Here is a 22,673-nt window from a genome sequence, read left to right on the forward strand (position 1 = left end):
AAAACTTGGAAATCTCCAGTTATTTAGTGAATAGCTCTGTGTAACATCTTCGCTGCAGTACCTGTCACCTCTGACATAAAAAAGGTCCGCCAAACACTCTGCCTCTTTTAGGGGCGGGCAGTGTAAGGGGCAGCAACTTGAATTTCACCTTGGAAGGACTGTCTTCTTGACATGCTCCAGACCATTGGATCGCCAGAAACTTTCCCGAGGTGGCAGATCCCTAAATATGCATAGGGTTCAAATATCCCTTATTAAGGCATCTAAAGAACCTGCAAATTCTTGCTTATTAGCCCAATAAACATAATTAGTGTGATGGACCAGTGTGATGCTTAATAGAATCCAAGACAATCAAGATCTTTGCTAATTTTGGCAGACAGCAGGTAAGTTGACATATCCCTGAGGCAAGACTGTGCAGGTGGACTGCTGGTCCTGCCAGATAAAAATAAAGGTGAATTGCTGCCGACCCATTAGATCCAGAATCACTGGCAAGTATGCCCATAGCAGTAACATTTGGCTGATCCCATGGTACATTCATTTACATATTCACCAGGTTTCTGCTAATGTAAATTAGCAAAATGTTGGCATTATTTTAGAGACTAAGCTATTTCCTCCTATGTAAAACTTTGTGCTTATCTCCCTGAAGTATCTGCAATCTCACTTTGGCTATAGGTCTTGTGGCAAGATGGAGAAATTGGAGTGGATCTCGAGGAGAATGGACATGCCCTTATGAAACACCTGCTTCAGGTAAAATCGCTTAAAGTTTTTCAAGCAAATTAAGGCTATCCTACTCAAATAGAGAGAGAATGCTCCCCACACTGCTAGGGGTGTCTCAAGAATCAAGAATCTCACCTTCCTCTTAATCCAACAGATGTGCTCATTCTAAATTTCAGGGTCCTATTCCTTCCCAATCAATGCCCTAAGTTTTTAAGGAGAAATTTAGTGGCTACAAAAATTTTAAAAACTTAGGGGTACTCTCTGGTTCTGTGATGATGACTTGAGCTGAGAGTTTAAAGGCCTGGGCTCATTTTCTTCTGTAACTGCTCCTATGTACTCAAAAAATCCATTCATCACCACATACTTATAGTCATTTTTACTGCAGTAACAATATCAACCATGGGTGACAATGTGATGAGCTGTGGTGCCATTCCATACAAGATGTGGTAGACACACTGTAAGGTAACCCCTACCTCCCATGAGTTACAACATTGTATAATTTCTTACCCTGTGTAAAAGTGAAAGCTGTCATTTGCTTCTGACGAGTAGAATGTGTCAAAGGTGAGATGATACTATCACCATGATTACATTATGTTTTATGAGACTCTGTTTTAGTAGACTAGAGAAAGAGACTCTCCCTCACCAGCTTTGAAGACATAAGTTGTAAGAGGGCCAGTGACAGGGTCATGTGGCAAGGAGCTTCCGGTGGCCTGTAGAGACTGAGATGGCCCCCAGCTGACAGCTAGCAAGAAAAACTGGGGACTATACTCCTACAATCTCAGAGAGCCTCATTTTGCCAGCAACCACATGAGCTTAAAAAAGGATCCATCTGTGCTGTGCCCAGAGTCCTGAGCCATGAAAACTGTGAGGTAATAAATGTGTGCTGTTGCAGTTGGCAAATTCCACCAATTTGTTATGCACAATGGAAAACTAATACCATATGTGGTACCAGAAGTGAGATGATGCTGTAACACCTACCTTAAGATGTAGGAGAGGCTGTGGAGCCAAATAGTGGACACATGCTGGAAGAATTTTGAGCAGAATGATAAACGAAGCCTAAATCATCAACTGGCTGTTAATTTGTTACACAGCAATAGAGTATTAATACACTTTGGATTATTAGCATTTCATTTCCCATTGGTTAGGAGATCAGCACAGCATTTCAGTTCATGTACATAACTCAACTAATCCCAAAATCCTGTCTTTGAGGATCTGTTTCCTGGGACCATTCCTGGGACAAATTTCTGTATTTTTCAAGGTCCAGTCAGGAGAAAGAAACCACACCAGTTATTTTAACAGACAGAATTCAATGTAAAGAATTGCTGTCTGGGGTGAGAATGGATAAATTGGAAGTTCAAGATTTGCAGATACTAATTACTATATATAAAATAGATAAACAACAAGTTTCTACTGTATAGCATAGGGAAATATAGTCAATATCTTGTAGTAACCTATAATGAAAAAGAATATGAAAAGGAATATATGTATGTCTGTGGATGACTGAAACATTATGCTATACACCAGAAATGGACACAACATTGTAAACGGACTATATTTCAAAAAGAAAAGAAAAGAATTGCTATCTAGCTACGGTGTCATGGAAGCAGCTATTTCCCCTAGGTCTAAGAAACGAAAAAAGAGGGGGTTGTAATTTTTAAAACTTAGAAATTTGGAGGAAAGGTCCCCTGGGAGTGAAACTCAGACCTCCAAGGAAGGGACATTGCTTGGTGGTGCTCACTTCTCTGAGTTCAGAGAATGGTCCTTATGGAGGAAAGACCGAGACCTCTGAGGAGAAGGCAGGAGTTGGCCACTGCTGGTGCCTGTGAGGGGAGGGGAGGCCAGCTCTAGGAGTGATAGAGAAGTTGCAAACTAGTTTCAGTTTCTGCTGTGGAAAGTAAACTGCTGCGGTGAGAGTGCATTCAATTGCTAGGGGATCCCACAGGAACAGGAAGCAGACAGGGAGCTAAGAGGAAGCCAATAGGAAAGATCAAGGCCCCCTTCCTCCTCCAGCCTTGGGGTTTCCCTTTAGTGTCCCTTATTGGAAGATCTTGCTAGGGAGCCAGCCAGCACAGCACAAATGTGATTTGTCACGTTCCAGACCTGCATCACAAAGTAGGATATAGACGGGTGGTTTGGAGCTGAGAGATGATAGCTTAATAACTGGCACAGTCTTTTGCGGGGAGCCGCTCGTGACGGAGGGCTGCCGAGCACAAAACTTGGGCGTAAAACCCCAAAGTGCAGGGCGCCAGGCTCTGAGATTGAGGCTGCCGAGCACAAAGGATGGGCCTAAACTCCCACAGTGCGGGGCGCCCGGCTCAAAGGTCAATTGAGTTAGAACAATCTCTGTCCCGCCACCTCTTTTACTAAAGAATGCACCAGGTGCGCCTATGCCTGAGGAAATATCCTGACCTATTAAGTCACAAAGGACCTTCAGAGGGAGAGATACAATCGGCACACAAGTCAGTGATCTTTTTAGAGAACAATCACCTGAGATAATAGCACACGAGTCACGATGTTAGCTTAGAGGAACAATGCCTTAGTTTATCATCTTGGTTCCAGGAACTCTTAATCTTAGTTTTACGAGAACTGTAAACAATAATGATGTCTGTAACAATATACAAGTTAATGATTTTAGTACACGTTGTTAATGTGCCTTAAAACAATACCTTTGCCTACATGCAGGAATGTATGAGCTAATGGGTTAAAGTCATATAAATTAACTGCAAGAAATAAACTCGTCGTCCACTCTTGACCTAGCGTCTTGCGGGCTAGAGTGAGACCCTCTCAACCCCAACTTGTCTTGTCTTGCTGTCTCTTTGTTACGTCTTTCCTTTTCTCAGTCCTGCAGCACAGGTTTCTGGACCTGATCGATTGTCGGCTGGCTCCGACAGTCTTTTAGCTTCATATATAGAACTGCAAGAGTCAGAAAGGAATAAAGCTATTTTAACAGCAAGCTGACAACTTATAGGAAAGTTTTCAGGTTTCAAGATCCAGACAAGGCATCTCTATTTTGTTTGTTTGTTTTGGTTTATCCTCAGGGGTGAACTTCCCCCCTGACTGTAGCACATTATGTACATACTTATCCATCATGGAAGCAGGGGAAGGTATCAGTTTTGCTTCCAAAGAAAAAAATTATTAGCATTTCATTGTTAACATGCAGCTGAGGAGCTGAGGAGAACCTACTGTTCTTCTAGTTTCTTCCTCTTAGCCACCTCCTCTCCCAGGAAAACAGAACAGGCAAAAAAGATTCTTATTGGTTGGGAAGAGACTAAGATTATCTAAATAATCAAGGGGGGAAAAAACAATGCAGTGGGGAAAGGGAAAATAAAAGTTATTCAGAGCTAAAAATTAAGTGTGTGAGAAGTTCTGGAACTTCCTCAGGATGCAAGAAATTGCAGAGTGGAGGGAAGTGAGAAGAGTCAGTATGGGTTATGGGTCCTATTAATGTTCTTCAAACATCTGGAGTAAGGAATAGAATTTCTTATTCATTATAGTTGACTACTTTAGAGTGCTTCTTTAAATATGACTGCATTTATACTGGATGGTATGGGCCCCTGAAGTTTTTAGAGTTGCATACTTTGTTTTGTTTGCAGATATGTTAACTCTAGGCTGAGTCCCCACCTGTCTAGGCCTGCTGTTTCCCTGTCTGGTGCGGGCGTTGTCAGAGTGAGCAAACAAGAGGACAAAAGAGACAGAGCTGGCAAAGTAGAGGTCTAATCGCAAAATGACATAACTTCACGTTTGATATTTTATCCTCTAGAAACAAGTCACTAGGCTCAGCCCACTCTCAAAGGGAAGGATTCACAATGATGGAAAAGGCAGGAGTTGGAGATCTTTGAGGGCGTCTTGAAAGTCGGCCAACCACAGCGGGTGTGGAGAGAGGAGACGACTGTGGGATGGAGGGGCAGGAGGCGAGGGGATTCCCGTTGCCCATTGTGCTCTTTGTTGTGTCTCGGTGGTGATCCGTAAACCATCGTTACCGCTCATAGATACTAGCAAACTGACAGGGGAAGAAGAAGAAGTCTAAAAACCAGATCTGATCTCATTAAACTATACTGATTATTAGAACATATGTGAATTACTTTAATTTATGCCTAATTGCAATAAAGCCTAATAATAATTATAACTCAGATGTGGCAAGTACTTTTTGTGTTATTTTGTTGAAACCGTATCTTTGTTCAATATAGCTGTAATAATGAGACTGTTTCTGTAATTGTAACAGATAGGCTGTTTCACTAATTTGATACAAAATGAAGCTCCACCTCTTTAACGCTCAGATGGTTCCCTCTCCTTGTAGTTCTTCACTCTACAATGTCTAGCAATAACCTACCCAAATAAGTAAATTAAATAATCACATAATATTAGAGAGTTTACCCAGTGGATATTCTGATCACTACGCCTTCATAAGGAGAAAATCACAAATTTGAATTAGTCTTTTATGGCCTCTGCTTTTCTTTTTACGCTCCAGAAAACCTCCCCCATGTTTAGTTTATAAAAATCTTGTTCTCTATTTTCTTCTAACATCTTTATAAAGTACTGTTTTTAAAGTGTAGCTTTTGAGTACAAGTGTAGTGTGTAAGTGTGGCAGATAAGATCTGTTACTGGGGGAAGTGAAAGCAGCGTTTTCCCTCTGCTCCTGGTGTGCCCTTCCATATGGAGATGGCTTTATTTGTATGACACTTCTGATCCTTTCTGTCCTTCCCACCTTTGTTTTGTTTTGCACTATCCCCCAAATAGAAGGGATGACCCGATAGATTGGTAGGATTGGACATGTAAACTGGCCATGTTCAGCTCAGTTACACCCTCTTCCTCTTGGGAGCAAGCTACCCAGCCGAAGCCTTCTGCCCTTTTCCTCCCTTCCAGGTGTTTAATCGGAGGGGAGGAAAGAGGTGTGGTAAGGGGTGCTGTAGTGTTCCAGCGCTGGGTGGGTAAATCCTTTTAATTCTTGAGTTCTATGTATGGTATTCCATTTGCTTGCTGATATGAACCATGTTTCTAATATTAGCTTTATTACTAATAAAGTGATGTTATAGTTCTCTTTCTGACATATTGTTTTGTCTTATTCCTCAATTATTCAGAACATGACCGTGGAAAACAAGGATGTCTTCAATTGGGCTCCTTCAATTCCAGCATTGAGTTTGTCTCTTCTTAAGTTTCATAACCATTTTGTAAGGTAGTTGGGGATGCATTTAACCCCCAGTTTATAGATAAGGAAACTGAGACCCAAAGAAATAAAGCCCATGATCTAATGGAATACTTTTCCCTTGGAACCAGAGTGCAAGCAGGCAGTCAGAGAGGCAAATATAGGCCTAAATAAATGGCAAAGAATCCTGCTCTGGAGGCCTGGGCCAGGAAGTACCCATTTAACTGCACCATTATTTGCATTACACTTCTCTCTGTTCGTCTTGTGTATTGCTTAGTTTACTGAATAACACATTTTAAAGAGGTCAAGAGAAAAATACTAGGTTTGGATAGATTCCTGATTTGGTGCTAGTAAAATCAGTCCACATTGCAGGTTTTGAGATGCTGTGTTGCACCACTCACTATCTCTCAAGTCCTATAACAAGGTCACATTTGGGGGAAATTGAGAGAAGGCTTGGATAAGTATTATCTGAGCTTCATTTACCTCTAAAGCAGTTTTTCCAATTGGAGTTTTCCAAATAATAGATGGGCTGAGAAGAAGTAAACAAGGACTTGTGCTCTCATCCACTGCCTGGGACTTCCAGGTGCTTCCCATTTCCCACAGGGACAATGGGCCCATCAGTCCTGTATTCTCCTAAGCATTTGCCTCTGGACCTGCTCAGTGTTCTCCCAGGTTTCAGGTGAGAGATATTAGCCTTAGAAACTCTGTTACCTCTTTGTTTCCCATAATCATTTTGATTTGCATTTGGGGCAAAGAAGCAGCTACTTGACCTTTAGCAATTTCAACTGCATGCTTATTTGTGTTCTGGCTTTCTTTCTTTTTTTTTTTTTTTAAGAAAAAGTCCCAATCAACACAGCTTTTATTTATCCTTAAGATATTACAAATGAATCTGAAGAGTCATCTGGCATCTTCCTCTTTCTGTACCCGGACAACTTAAATATTATTCATCAGCCTGCTGAACTGTTCCTTTTTCAGAAACATAGATACCATCCAAAAATTTTCTGATATCCTTGTTTTTAACTGTCGTGGCTTGCTGAATCAAAGCAGCTGAATTTGATACCAGTTCAATGTCGTTTCCCTCAAGAACTAACTCATCTTTCTGAGCTTGAGATACTGAACAAGCAACACCTGGCCTCATCTGAACCCTGCGAATGTATTTTTCACCCAAGAAATTTCGAATTTCAACAAGGGAACCATTCTCCTGAATAACGACGTTGATGGGGAAGTGAGCATACACAGACCTCATCTTGTAACGGAAGCCCAGTGTAACACCCTTGATCATGTTCTGTACATGACTACAGATAGTGCGAACAGTAGCCAGTTCTTTTCTATTTCCCCACCACTTGTCAACCCGGAGCCTCTTCTTTTTCTTTCCAAGGAGACTGAGTTCTACATTGATGTGATTGAAGCCCCTCCGCAGGGTGCCTCTGGGGCCCTTCACAATTACTGTGCGTCCCTTCAAAGTGATGTCGACATTTTCTGGAATGTCGACAGTCTGATTGCTGAGAATGGTCTTCATTCTCGCAGTAGATGTGGCAAAGAGTGGCTTTCTTTCTTTTGCTTTTTGTTGTTTTACGTTGATTAGAACAAGGATTCAAGCTCAGGTCTTGACATTTTCTTCTCTGTTCTGAGGTATTTCGGCCAAATGCATGATTTCCACCCCCAAGACAGTGCTATTGCTCTGGGTTCCTGCCTCCTTGCTAACTCTGCTGCCTTATGTCAGACAGCTTGGAGGAAAATATGATGGCCTAGTCTTTTGCCGCTTTCCTTTGAGTATATTGTCAATCCCAAGCACCCAGACCCCTGTGAGATCTCCACTGACCTTCATCCTGGTCATTAAACTCCATTAATCATATTATTTCAATAGTGAGTTACATTAAAACTTTTTTTTGTTAATTAAAGTGATAAAAACATGATGTGTCAGATTCTTTTTCTCCTACGTATTATAAATCCAAAGAGGAAGAGAAAAAGAAAATCCAATCAGTTTAACTGACCAATGACGACCCAGTTACCACCTCAGTGTTAGTCACTGGTCAATTTTTGACCAGGTCAGGGTAATGCTAATGTTTCTAAAAATTAATTAATTATTTATTTTTACTGAAGTATAATTGACCTATGACACTATGTGAGTTCCAAGTGTACAACATAGTGATTCAATATTTCCGTACATTACAAAATGATCAGCACAATAAATCTATCTAACGATCTGTCACAATACAAAGATATTACATCATTATTGACTATATTCTCTATGCTGAGTATTTCATCCCTTTGACTCATTTATTTTGTAGCTGAAGGTTTGTATCTGCCTCACCTATTTCTTTTCTCTTCTCACCCCTCTGGCAACCACCTGTTTGTACTCTGAATCTATGACTCTGTTTCTATTTTGTTATGTTTGTTCATTTGCTTTGTTTTTTAGATTCCATATATAAATGAAATCATGCAGTATTTGTCTTTCTTTGTCTGACTTATTTCACTCAGCATAATACCCTCTAGGTCTATGTTGTCGCAAATGGCAAGATTCCATTCTTTTTATGGCTGAGTACTATTCCATTGTGTATGTATATTATATCTTCTTTATCCACTTTTTTCTATCAATGGACAGTTAGGTGGCTTCCGTATCTTACCTATTGTAAGTTCTGCAGTAAACAGAGACATGCATGTATCTTTTTTGAATTAGTAATTTTTCCTTTGAAAAAACATCCAGGAGTGGAATTGCTGGATCATAAGGTAGTTCTATTTTTAATTTTTCAAGCACCTCCATACTATTTTCTAGTGCTAATGTTAAGTGATATTATTAATATTGCCCTAGCCCATGGGTCTCAGGATCTTACAGTACAGTACAGGTATGAGTACAGGTATATAAAAGAAATTCCTACCCAACTGGGTTTCTGGCTGCCCTCTCTCTACCTTTCTTTGGACTTCCATATACCCTGGGGCATTGTTCAGGGTTGGGGAACAGGAAGGTTGCCCACTTATAGTGTTATCAGAGACTGCTGCAACGACTCCCTAAATGGGACTTGAGACCTCTGCCACTATCATATCATGACTATTGTTCTTTTTTAAAAAAAACCACTTTATTGAGATATGACTGAAATACAAAAAGCTGTACATATAAATGTATACAACTTGGTAAAATTGAAGATAAGCATATACCCGTGAAACCATCACCATTATCTAGGCCACAAATATATCCACCACCTCTGAAAGTCTCCTCCTGCCCTCTTTATTTATTATTGATATTATTATTTTGTGATAAGAACACTTAACCTAAGATCTACCCTCTTAGCAGATTTTAATGACTACTCTTCTTCGTCATCGTCTTCTTCTTCTTCTTCGTCTTCTTCGTCGTCTTCTTCTTCTTCTTCTTCTTCATCTTCTCCTTCTCCTCCTCCTCCTCCTCCCTCTTCTCCTCCTCCTCCTCCTTCTTCTTCTCCTTCTTCTTCATGATTACTGTTCTTTAACAAGGCATGCCAGGGCTGCCCCTGGAAACAGAGCACATGTCTGCACTCATGGAGCACCCTATCTCACTTTGCTGCTTTTCCTTTTTAGACTCAGGGAAGTCCTCCCTATTAGCTTCTAAAATCCAGACCTCTGAACATTAGTAACTAAAAACTTGAAACATTCTGAATATTCATGTTGTAGGAGAGGGGATAAAACCTTTCCCCTGTGAATTAGACTGACAAAAGACAGATTATCAAGAGAAAAACAAAAAGAAGTTCATTTATATGTGCATTGTGCATACACACAGGAGAACTCAGGGATGAGTAACTCAAAGGAGTGGTTAGAACTTAAGCTGACATAGCATCTCAACAAAAGGGCAAAAATTTTTAGAGAGGAAACAAGGCAAAGGAAAAAAATTGTGAGTTTTAGGGTGGCACATTGTGAGAAGGTAAATATTGGGGGAACTAATGGAAGATGAGAGCTAGTTGATAAAGTTTGTTATGTAATTCCTCTTCAGCCTCTGAACTGACAAGGATCTAGAGTTGTCTCTGGTGAGTAACTTCTGTTCTTTCTGGTAGAGAGGTGTGGTACTGTGATATACTGAAAAATATATATTTTGGTCTTTGGCCACAGTTCCTGGCTCACAGCTCCCCAAATCCTTGTAATTTTGTAAGTTATTAGAGCAATGGGAGCATTTTTGCTATAATGTTTGGTCTTTTACCATTAAATAGTTCCAGAGTGATGAAGGTGAAACTGTCTTATTATTCATAATAAGTCCCTTCAACTACACTTGAGTTTATGTTAATAAGGTGACTTTTGGAAAGCCTCTGGATAACCACAGGATGGGAGATGATTACTAGGGGAAACTAACCAGGTGGAAGTTGGAACTTTCAGCCCCATCCCCTGACCTACAGGGAGGGGAGTGGGGCTGGGAGCTGAACCAATCACTAATTGCCAGTGATTCAATCAATGATGCCTGTGTAATGAAATTTTCATAAAAATCCTGAATGATGAGATTGGTGAATACATGGGGGTGCTGGGAGGGTGCCTGGACGGGGCTTGGAAGCTCAGCTCCTTCCCATATAACCTGCCCTGTGCATCTCTTCCCCCTGCCTATTCCTGAGTTGTATTCTTTTATAATAAGCAAGTAATCTAGTAAAGTAGACTGTTTTCCCCAGTTCTGTGAGCCATATTAGCATGTGATCAAAGCTAGGCGGGGGGTAGGGGAACCTCTGATTTGTATCCTATCGGTCAGAAGCACAGATGACAACCTGACTTGTGCTGGCACCTGAAGTGGGTGGGACTGAGCCCTCAACTTGTGGGATTCAATGCTCTCTCTAGGTAGATATTGTCAGAATTGAGTTAAACTGTAGGACACCCAGCTGGTACCTGAGAATTTCTTGGTGGGAAAATCCCCCAAACATCTGGTGTCAGAATGTACTGAAAGTATAAAGAAACATGAGAGTTTTTCCTTTTCAAGAGGAAAGGGGAGACACCTTTGCAAATTTATGTTCTGCTTTTATGCAAATGAGGGAGAGCAGAGAGCTTCTCTTGTATTTCCTTATTCTCAGTTGTCTTCAGATCAAAATAATCCTTATGCCAATATGGAATATTTTGGGGTGGCATATTCCATTCCCTCCAACATCTTGCCACATGATATTTCAAGGTTCATGTATTAATTTGGAATGCCTCTTTTTTTTAACTTTTAATTTTGTTTTATTGAGTTATAGTCAGTTTACAATGTTGTGTCAATTTCCAGCTTAGAGCACAATTTTTCAGTTATACATGAACATACGTATATTCATTGTTGCATTCTTTTTCACTGTGAACTACCACAAGATCTTGTATATATTTCCCTGTGCTATACAGTATAATCTTGTTTATCTATTCTATATATATGTGTCAGTATCTACAAATTTCGAACTCCCAGTCTGTCCCTTCCCACCCCCCTCTCTCCTGGCAACCACAGGTTTGTATTCTATGTCTGTGAGTCTGTATCTGTTTTGTATTTATGTTCATTTGTCTTTTAATTCAGACCTCCTCTTAATTTTGATTTACTCAATTCTCAGCGCTGTAAATAGTTTTAAAAGAAGTGTATCCCAGCCTTTAGATTAGCAGTTTTATAAAAAGAGAATGTTCTTTCACTGTTAGATGGTCCCAAACATTACCTTTTGTACTGAAGCCTGCAAAAGCATGGCATTTCAAGATAGTTTTACTGATTAGATACTAATGCTCATCATTCCAAGAAAGCTGTGCCTTCTCATGTAACACAATTTGATTTCATATCAATTGAAACGGCTGGGAAAGTCCGCACTCCACAGTTCCAGAAACTTAAATCATGATTTGTACTCATCAATACCTGAATTCTGGGTTTTCAGAAATGGTAGCTTAATTTCCACCAAATAGCTCTGCAGTATCAAGGTCTGTGATTTCACTGAACTGATAAGAATTAAGCATTGGGAAATATCTGTGTCTTCAATTTCTCTTTGAGTAATCTGCCTGTTTTGTTTGTGTTTGAATAACTGCGTTTCCTCAAACAACATGGTAAAGTACAATCTAATCTACTGGGATCTCAATTGATTTGATCTCTCTTTCACTTTAAAATGTCTTGATCTGGCAGTGCCAAGCTTGAAAGAGCATAGGCTTGGACCTGGACCTGGGAGCAAACCTACTGCCCTCCTGCAAACCTCTCCTCTCCTGCTTATCTCTATGACTGGAGGCAGTTTGCTAGACTTCTCTGAGTCCCTTTCTTCACTTGGAATATCAGATGATTTATCACAGAGGGTGCTGTAAAGTTGAATGTATGCATAGTCATCGCTCAGTAAATGATGATGGCCGTTACTGTATCTTAGAACATTTGGAAAAATATCTCTGAATGTTCTACAGTCTAGCCATTTGACAGCTTTCAGACAAACTAAACTTCAACTCTTTGCTTTATAACTTGTTCAGAATATTCCATACAGTGGTAGCCCCAGACAGGGAGCATAAACTACATTTACCCTGCAGGTTCAAACAAGTCTCAGTGTAGTGGAGCAGAGGGCAGACCTTGAGAACAGCAGAAATTCCTGGGAAAAAACATCCTTAGCGTAAGGAGTTAGGGCACCAAAGTTTGGTCTGAAAGGACTAGGCCTCTAGGGAAGGGATAATTCTGAAGTCAGCAGGATATGCAGTGACCTTACCTTGTCCAAGGACTTGAAGAAAAGCAAAGAAGCAAAAAAAAAAAAAAATCTGTATACTTTAACCTCAGTGCCACTCTGGGATCTATGAAATATAAATAGGATTATGTATTGAGGACAGAGTGTTACTGCCCAGGGTTTTTTGTCTGCTTAATCAATAGAAATTGATAAGAGGCCAGGTGAGAAATTCAGGCAAGGCTTTGTTGGGTGTGAGGCAGAGAAAACAAATAACAGATTCCCTTGCTCACCCCTTTAAATGGGATGAAGGTCAGAGTGGGCCCAGGGGTTGAGCTGGAGGGGTGGCTGAGGTGGTCTGTCCACCTCCCTGATGGTGCTGTGTGCAGGGGTCATGTGTAGTACTCTGCTTCTGCTCCCAACACCTCCGAAGTGGCAGTTGGGTGCTTGGTCTTTTAGTATCTTGTTGGTAACTTGCTCCAGCTGGGCATGCACACAGTTATTTTTAGTTCCGTAGAGTTTCTTTGTATTTTGTTGCTCGAGGAGATGTTTTGTCCGGGTGCTAGCATTGCAGCCTGGGGTCCCAGGTCCCGGGTCCCAGGGGCCTGTCTCAAGACAATATGCCTGCTGTGGTTGGGGAGTTCTGTGCAGTCAACTCCAGGAGCCTGAGAAGACCTTAGAGACCCAGAGTGGAACCACGCAGAGGCAGGCAATGGCAAATAACAACTTCAGATCCTTTAACCAACAGCACAGGCAGATAAAGAGAACAGTGATCCACCCAAGAGGAACTCCTGGACTTTTTGAAAGGGATGTGAGTTAATGGAGGAGGTCAGTCACCCAATTTAGCCAGGGAAGCTGAGCAGAGGACTCCTATTTGAAATTATGCTTCTAGCTGATGTGGCTTGGAGAAGGTGGATTTCATCACCAGCTGGCACCAAGTAAAAGCACAAATGCAAACAGACCTCTCACAGCCAGTTCCTTTACTGTGCGATCAATTTGACCTGTAAACTCCACACAAACTGTAAAAATGAATGGTGCAATGGCAGCTTGGACCCCTGCTTCACTTCGACCTGAATAAATGTTGAAATTTTGGGAAATAAATACTTACTCTCCTCAGCAGCTTTTCCATATTTAGGTTAGAATTGCCTACAAAATCACATGGGCTGCTTACTGAAAATACAAATTGTTGAGCCCTTCTTCTGGGTAATTAGTTCTTATTGGTCGACACACGAGAGCTAACTATACATTTTTGAGTGAAAAACTAAGATGTGTTTTATGAGGGAGGTGGATTGTGTAAGCTGCAGTGGTACGAGGTACCAGGAACCCCATGAAAGGGCTCCAGAAAATTACCATCTCCCACCTTCACCCTCTGCTCAAAGACTCAAAATTACATTCATTTGCGTGTTGTGTACACAGGAGGGAGAGGGAGAATGTCTCTTTTCTCTTTGTCCCAGGGTGGGATTGTTCACTGTTGTCTACATCTTTTCTTGACCAGCATATCAAAAAGCTTCTTGGCATTTCTGGGTTGGTTCCTTAAACTTCTAGTTATTCCAGAGTTGGGGCGCTTGATTATGGGGTATATGTCATGGTGTCTACAAGTAGATCTAAGCCAGAACATATAGACATTGAATCGCCATTGCCATCAGGAGTTATTACTTGAAACAAAAAGGCTCCTGATGTGTTTGGCTTGACCAAGATCCATTTTAAACCTACAGTACCCCAAACTACATTTAGGAGGCCAGAAAATAGCCCGCTTAACATTCTTATTTGGTAATTGCATTTTTCAAAAAGTACCCCAGGTGATTTTGTTGAACAGGATCAATGGACCTCAGAGAAATGCAGGCCTAAAGGTCTATAGGTAGATAAGCCAAAAGACCACAGAAAAGTTTTAGGAACATGATTCAAAAGGCAGAGTAAGAAGGGTCAGCGTTAGGATGACTTGAGACAGCTATTGCAACATGGTTTTCAAACTTTCTGCCTGAGACCAACTGTTAAAAAAACACTTTACATCATAGTAATACACACACAGAAAAAATGGAAACAGTACACTTTACAAAACAGTATTTTTTTAACATTTATTTATTGAGTTATAGACATTTTTACAATGTTGTGTCAAATTCCAGTGAAGAGCACAATTTTTCAGTTATACATGAACATACATATATTCATTGTCACTTTTTTTTCACTGTAAGCTTCCACAAGATCTTGTATATATTTCCCTGTGCTATACAGCATAATCTTGTTTATCTATTCTGCATATGCCTGTCAGTATCTACAAATTTTGAACTCCCAGTCTGCCCCTTCCCACCCCCTACCCCCTTGGCAACCACAAGTTTGTATTCTATGTCTATGAGTCTGTTTCTGTTTTGTATTTATGTTCTTTTTTTTTTCTTAGATTCCACAAATGAGTGATCTCATATGGAATTTTTCTTTCTCTTTCTGGCTTACTTCACTTAGAATGACGTTCTCCAGGGACATCCATGTTGCTGCAAATGGTGTTATTTATGTTGTTGTTTGTATGGCTGAATAGTATCTCATTGTATAAATAGGCCACATCTTCTTTATCCAGTCATCTCCAAACAATATTCTTACATTATGAAAGGCACACTGTGTCTCTGTTCTTTTCTATCCTACTTTTAGCAGTTGCTCCTCTGTATGGGATTTTGTCGTGAGAGGCAGCTTTGCCTGGTTGTCGTTCCAAGTTCACGCAGACCAGGCTGCTTGAGCCCTTTTCATACTTTACCAAGGACCCCTTTACTCACCCTCCACGTGCTGGACAACACCCTTCTTAGTCTTAGCAGCTGTTCTGAAATGGGTGCACCACGCTTCCCCGGGACTGTCTGTTGGCTGCTTGGGGCTCTCCTGTTCTCAGGTCAGGCAGGCCTGGGATTGCTTCCTCCTGCTCAGGCCCAGGTACCACACAGCTCTGGTGGCCGTTGGCGTTTATCTCCATGCGTCTGTATTTTTCAGGTCCAGGGAGAGACCTTGACAAATGGTGGCGATATAAATGTTGTCCATGGGTTTTTGGTTTTGCCCCCTAATTTCTCTGTTTTTATGTGGGAATCTGTAGAGATCCAAACACGGTGCTGCTGCCACTGCTGCTTTCACCTGGATGTTCTTTATTATGTTACACTATCTGTATGTCTTTTTTTTTTTTTCATGTTCATGCTATATTTTAAATTAAAAAAATTTTTATTGAAGTATAGTTGATTTACAATGTTTTTGGTATACAGTAAAGTGATTCAGATATATATATATATATATTCTTTTTCAGATTCTTTTCCATTATACAGAATATTGAATATTGTTTCCTGTGCTATACAGTAGGTCCTTGTTATTTATCAATTTTATTCGTAGTACTGTCTGTTAATCCCAAATTCCTAATTATCTACCCCCCTTTCCCCTTTGGTAACCATATGTTTGTTTTCTATGTCTATGAGTCTATTCCTGTTTTGTAAATAAGTTCATTTGTATCATTTTTTAAAGATGCCACATATAAGTGATATCATGCGATATTTGTTTGTCTCTAACTTAGTATGATAATCTCTAGGTCCATCCATGTTGCTGCAAATGGCAATATTTCATTCTTTTTTATGGCTGAGTAGTATTCTTCTGTGCATATACACCATATTTTTTTTACTGTACTCGGTTTACAATGTTGGGTTAATTTCTGATGCATAGCATAGTGATTCAGTTATACATATACATTTTCATATTCTTTTTCATTATAGTCTATTACAAGATACTGAATATAATTCCCTGTGCTATACAGTATAAACATATCTATTTTATATATAGTAGTTAATATCTGCAAATCCCAAATTTCCAATTTATCCATCTACCCTCCCCTTTCCCCCCTGGTAATCATAAGTTTGTTTTCTATGTCCGTGAGTCTGTTTCTGTTTTGTAAATAAGTTCATTGGTGTGATTTTTTTAGATTGCACTATAATATGGTATTTTTCTTTCTCTTTCTGGCTTACTTCACTTAGAATGACAATCTCCAAGTCCATCCATGTTGCTGCAAATGGCATTGTTTTATTTTTATGGCTGAGTAGTATTCCACTGTATACATATACCACAATTTTGTCCAATCATCTGTCGATGGGCATTTAGTTTGCTTCCATGCCTTGGCTATTGTAAATAGTGCTGCTGTGAACATTGGGCTGCATGTATCTTTTCCAATTATAGTTTCCTCCAGATATATGCCCGGGAGTGGGATTGCTGGATCATATGGTAAATCTATTTTTAGTTTTGTGAGGAATTTCCATACTGTTTTCCATACTGGACAAGTTTTCTTTTCCCTGAACCTCACATTTGTTACCTTCCCACCATACTGCCTCAAGAATTCCTCAATAATGCCTCAATTTCCCTCTCTAACAAGCCAAATTAGGACAAAAATGATCCCAGATTGTAGAACTAGTTTTCATAACTCATGTGGAATTGCGCCCAACACCACGTGTTGACAACCATAGGCAGTTTTCTTAGGTGTACATAGGAATGCTAACACTATTATCTAGGCTTTGTGGAGTTTTTCCTATGGGTGAAAGCATTTTCATAAATAATTGTTGATAATTATGGAGAAATGTCTGTGAAAACTGCAGGGATGAAATTAATCTCTATCTAATTTTCAGCTAGAGAAGTTAAGGCAGAGAGAGATTAGAGAAAGTTTCTAAGGTAATAGAGTTAAAAAGTAATGAGGCTGAAGGTCCCGGGGTGCCTGACCTCAGGTCACTCCTTCCTGTTACTGGGTAACGTGGAGAGAATGTCCTCTTACATTGCAAAGATCAGAATGCAAATTATTTTTAGGAATGTGTTACTAGCTTTCTAGGGTGAGAGCTGCCTTTGTTAAGACTCAAGTTTTGTTGAGGACCAGAGGCGTTGCAACCATGCTTTCTTTATCTACATCTAAAGACTGAAGTTGGGAGCTTTTCTCTGTCACTCATCAGCTACCATCCCTCACCTACCTAGGTCCTGAGCTTCTAGTGAAAATGACATCAAGTCAAAGGGAAAAATGGCAAAAAACTTTGGAGGAGCAGGTACCTCAAACAGGCTTGAGGGCTACCACTTAGTTAAGAGAACAATGACTGGACTGCGGTTACCTTAGGATAAATCTGGATTCTGTGAACCTTCCAGTTTCATGACCTTGCTTTACTTTTCCCTTCTTGTGTTCCCTCCCTCCCCCTTCCCTCCTGTTCTCTCTTCCTCTTTGCTTATATTCCTGGAGACTTCTGTTCCTTACAGATGCTATTCTACACAAGTTCTTCCTTCTGCTTTTGGAGGTCTTGACACTGCTCTGGTACTCTTGCTTAGGACCTCTCACGTGGTTCTTTATGGTAATGCCCATTATGTAATGTAGTAACAAATGTCATTTAAGTTCACAGCAGGCTGGATGAGGAAATGTCAGCTATATTTTATCTTAAGTGTTAACATCCACACCCTTGTATATAAAGTTATTTAATTACAGGAGAGATTATATTTGTCTTGAAGATATAACCATTTTTTTGCTAAGTCAGATTTGCCGTCAAACCTGCTGCTCTTCAAATTATGTAGGAAAATGTCTGCCTTGTCTTGTCTTTAAACACCCACTAGATGTTGCTAAAAGGCTGAGGGAAATGCAGTCTTCATTTTTCATCTAGGCTTCGGAGTTACTGAATTAGAGCTCAAGGGAAACTTAGGGCTGTCAGAAATAGTGAGGACAAAAGCCTAACCACAGAAACAGGAAGCATATCTTCGAAAGATAGGAAGGAAGTGAAACTGACTAAGGGCTGACTCTTTCAAGGCAATATTGGCATAGCTGAAACTTGTGTATTAGCATTTTGACATTTGTCAACTAAATAGCAATGCGAAATCTTTAAAGATCACCCCTCCCAGGGCACCTGGAACTTGACTGAAGTTTCAAATCAGGTTTCAAAAACCAGTACAAACATTCTAGACATCCTAATAAAAATTATAATATTGTAAAAATTACTGTTTTATGGTTATTAAAGTATTATAGTACAATTTAAGCAATTAGGAAAATGTGGACAATTATAATGGAGAAAATATTATCCAGAACTCTGCCAGTCAAAGTGACTATCTGTTAACATTTTAACACATTTCTTTCCCTTCTTGTTTTTTCCTATACTTTTTTCTTTAACTATAAAATATTGTGTACATATTATATATGTGTGTGTGTATATATATATATATATATATATATACTTTTTGTTTAGTTATATATACTGAGCATGTATATACATATATACTTTTTTGTTTGATTATAATACATTATATATGGTATAGGGTGTGTATGTGTGTCTATGTATATATACACATAGACACATATATATATATACATAGACACACATACACACACAGAATACACACATCCTGTGGAAGCTATGAAGTATAATAACAAAATAGACACCTGTGATATACTACACAACTCAGGACATGGGACATTACCAATTGTTTTTAGTTTCCTATGAACTTTTTCCCATACCATTCACATGCCTCTCCTGGAGAGGTAATTACTATCCTGAATTTTCTTTTTTCACTTATCCCTTTATTTTGAGTTTTACCACAAATGAATGGGTCCAAAATAACATGAACATTAGGAGAGTAAATCTACTTTTCACCCAAGTAATATTCCCCCAAAATAAAGGTATACAAAGTATTTCACCAAATACTCTATGAAAAGTATTATACATTTTCCAAAAAGAGCATTCATTTTCTCAGATTTGGATTTCTTTAAATGTTGCTGTCCATTAACCCAAACAATTCACATGGTGTTTAGCACAAATTAGAACTGTTTTGTGAAATTAAAAATGAATCAGAGTAGGGGAAGGGCATAGCTCAGTGGTAGAGCACTTGTCTAGCATGCATGAGGTCCTGGGTTCAATCCCCAATACCTCCATTGAGATAAATAGATAAATAAACCTAATTACCTCCCCCCACCAAAAAAAAAAAGAATCAGAATATATATGTAATCAGAAAAATCAGGATATGTGAGACCCTTTCTCAAAAACTGAAAAATGAGGGAAAACGCAAAGACAGGTTTACACAGGATTCAATGTTGGTACAGTACCTAAATGTGTTTTTTAGTCATCATTATGGTTGATTCAGTTGTGTAGGAATATGCCGACCACAACTCCTATAGGCTGTCTCTCCTTAGTGCTGAATTTAAGATAGAAGCTCAATTTTATTTTGAAATGGCATACATAAAACAGATACAAAAACACTTCAAAAAGTTAACAATACTATGAAATTTAAGATAGTAGCCTAATATGTAATTAATATTTCATGATGAAAAGCCTCTGAAGAGTAACTAATAACATCTGTTATTCTAGTAATTGACAAAAAGGTATTATAATGAAGCTCATAAAATCAGCAGAAGATGATTGCAAAAAACCCTCGGTATTTCAAAAATGAGAATCAGAGGACTAGACATGCCTAGTGGTAAATTATAACAACCCTCCCTACCCCATTGCTCCAGAATGCCCAAGATATTGCTATTCTGTGTGATTTCTACTATTATAATTATTCATTGTTTAGCTCTATTAGACCATGAATAATGTATTTCTTTAGAAGGAAAAATACAAAATATCCTAGTTAAGGAGCAATAGCTATAGACTGATCATCTGTCTCAGATGATCATTGCAACATTTTATAATTTATGATGACAGGATAAAAAGCAACAATATTGGAATATAGATGTTAAACCCAATTATCAGCATTTTGTACAGATTCTTAAGATTATTCCCCCCATAAACACAGTATAATGTTGGTATAAAAAAATTGGCAATTAATGTAACAGACAAGGCCATGATAGGCTGTCAAAGACTTAGAAACTCAGGCAACCCTGGTGAAAATGACACTGATTTTGTCAACTAGTTTTGGTAAGTTTGAAAGATTCCTCCTTGTCTGCTTGTCCAAGCAAATAACATTCATTAATGGCTCAGATGCTAAGAAGCCTGTAATTCTACACATCTCTCTTCCTTTGCACATCTCCTCTTTGTAGTAATTACTAGTAAAAACATCAGATTTTAAAAGATGCTTAACCTAACTCAAAATTAGAGAAATGTGCATTTAAATAGGGAATGAAAGCTTTGTGTGTGTTGTCTGTCGGGTTGGCAAAGATGATGAAAAAGATTGATAATGCTTAGTACTAGCAAGGATAAGGGAGGAAACTGATGTTCTCATACACACTTGGAGGGAAAGTAGTACCATCTTTTTTGGAGAGTAGTTTATAATATCTCTCAAAATGTTTCACATATATATACCAAACCCTTAGAGATAGCCTTTCCACTTACTGAATTTACTCCTGTTACTAATATACTTGCACCAACTGTCATTTTAAAAAGTTGGAAACAACCTAAATGTCCATCAGTAGGGGATTATGCAGTGGAAAACTGTGTTGTCATTAAGAAGAATGAAGTACAGATAAATACATAGATCTGTATAACTTCCCATGGTACACTCTTTACAGAATAAAGCAAAGAGCTGAACAGTGACAGCTCTGGAATTTCAAATAAGAAAGGCTTCAGCATGATCATCTTTTTGAAGTGAGGGCTACGACTTCAACCAAGGTTGCGTTTGAATAGCAAACACAGTTGTCATTTAGTTGTTTAGCTGCACAGCAAATTCATATCTTTATCTTAGAGTGTATATTTATTTGGAGTTATTTAGGGGAATTGAGGAAATGAGAGGATATCAAGCATATCAAGCCACTACCTGACTCTGCTATTTTAAAGAACAGCATACTCTGTTTTTTATTGCTTCTCTCCATTAAGAGATAGTTTGCATATAATGACATGCACGTTCAGTTCTACGTGTGGTGGGTCTTTTTTTCTTTTGAGCCATTGTGTTATATTTATGACCAATCAAGTCTTCCATGAAAGTCTCATTTCTCACAGTTCTGGGATCTAAATTAACCTGGATAGGATGTAAATGATAAAAAACTACAGGCAGGAAAGAATTTTAATTATGGAAACAAAATATATTGTGTAGCCACAAAACACTGAGACTTCTTTTTGAAAATCCACACTTCGAAACAGGTCTCAGTGCATTACACCTTATATACTTATATATACATACTCTACTTCCTGCTTTGTTCAAGACTCATTTCATACCGCTGTCCTCTGACTCCCCGGCTCCAGGCACACAAGCCTCCTTCCTGTTCTTCTCAGATGTCTCAGAGCCTTTGCATTTATTTATGTTCATGCTTTAGGTCATAGGTCAAATGTCACCTCTTCAGAGAGGCGATCTCTGACCATGTTCTCTAATCAGAAACCCATTTATTGCTTTCAAGCACACATCACTCCCTGCACAATTATCTCACTTATTCATGTACTTGTTTATCATCTGCCTCATCCATTAGAAGGCAAGGCCAGTAAGGGATTCAAGGCACTGAGCCTCAGGAGCATTCATAGAATGGTATTCATGCTATTGGATATGACTTTGGCATTTTCCCTCCCAATGAAAATCTGAGGTGACAAAGCTGGCATTCTACTTTTAATTCACCTTTAAAACGGGTAAAGAATTCTCAAGTAGGACTTTGCCTTGAAAGACATACCGCCTAAATGGAATCAAGCAATGAAAATTTAATTATAGTTCTGAAGGATTACTTGGTTTCATTTTATACATTTACTACACAATATTATTCCTCAAAGATTCAAATTTTGATATAATCTGATTTTATTTTGCCTTGTGTTATTTAATTTTTTTAAAAAAATTGTTGGTTTGAAAAAATATAATGCTCTTTTCAAGGTTTTCTGGCTAACTCATTATGTATTAGTATTTATATTAGCAAACAATCCATTTTCCTTTTAAGTACTTGAATTTTTTTTCCCTATTCTTAGGGTCTCTTTAAATCTAAAAGAGTTTCCATTCCCTCTTTTTTATCCCATGATATATAATTGTTGAAAGAAACCAGGTCATTTGTCCTACTGAATTTCCACATTCTAGATTTGGTCAGTTTCATCTTTCTTGTGTTAACATATTTCTCTGCTCCCTCCCCACCTTCCCCTGCCATATAAATAACTGACAGACCTAGAAGCTTGATTAGATTCAGGTTTTTAACTTGTTGGGGGGCATGGAATAATTCATAGATAGTGCCATTTATTCCTATTGTATCATGCCAGGAGGAACATAATATTTGGTTGTCTCACTTTTAGTGATGTTAAGGTTATCACTGGATACAAATGTTGCCAGCCTGATCTATTCAGTGTAAAACTTCCCATCAGCCTTTTACCTAGGAATTT

At 39.0% G+C, this 22,673-nt stretch overlaps 1 protein-coding gene and 1 pseudogene across 12 annotated transcripts in view; one reads left to right on the forward strand and one right to left on the reverse strand.

Annotated features, from left to right (window-relative positions):
* ANKRD31 (ankyrin repeat domain 31) overlaps positions 1-22,673 on the forward strand; it is a 153,433-nt gene that overhangs the window by 19,418 nt on the left and 111,342 nt on the right. For all 11 annotated transcript variants that reach the window (XM_072958492.1, XM_072958488.1, XM_072958494.1 and 8 more), the window contains one exon: positions 670-744. The gene's annotated coding sequence lies outside the window, so the exon portion shown is untranslated. The remainder of the gene's footprint in view (positions 1-669; positions 745-22,673) is intronic.
* On the reverse strand, positions 6,699-7,411 carry LOC102542827 (large ribosomal subunit protein uL6 pseudogene; annotated as a pseudogene). The gene has a single exon (XR_001459749.3). The product of XR_001459749.3 is annotated as a large ribosomal subunit protein uL6 pseudogene (transcript).

The sequence above is a fragment of the Vicugna pacos genome, chromosome 3 (assembly GCF_048564905.1).
Source record: "Vicugna pacos chromosome 3, VicPac4, whole genome shotgun sequence".
NCBI classification, from domain to species: Eukaryota; Metazoa; Chordata; class Mammalia; order Artiodactyla; family Camelidae; genus Vicugna; species Vicugna pacos.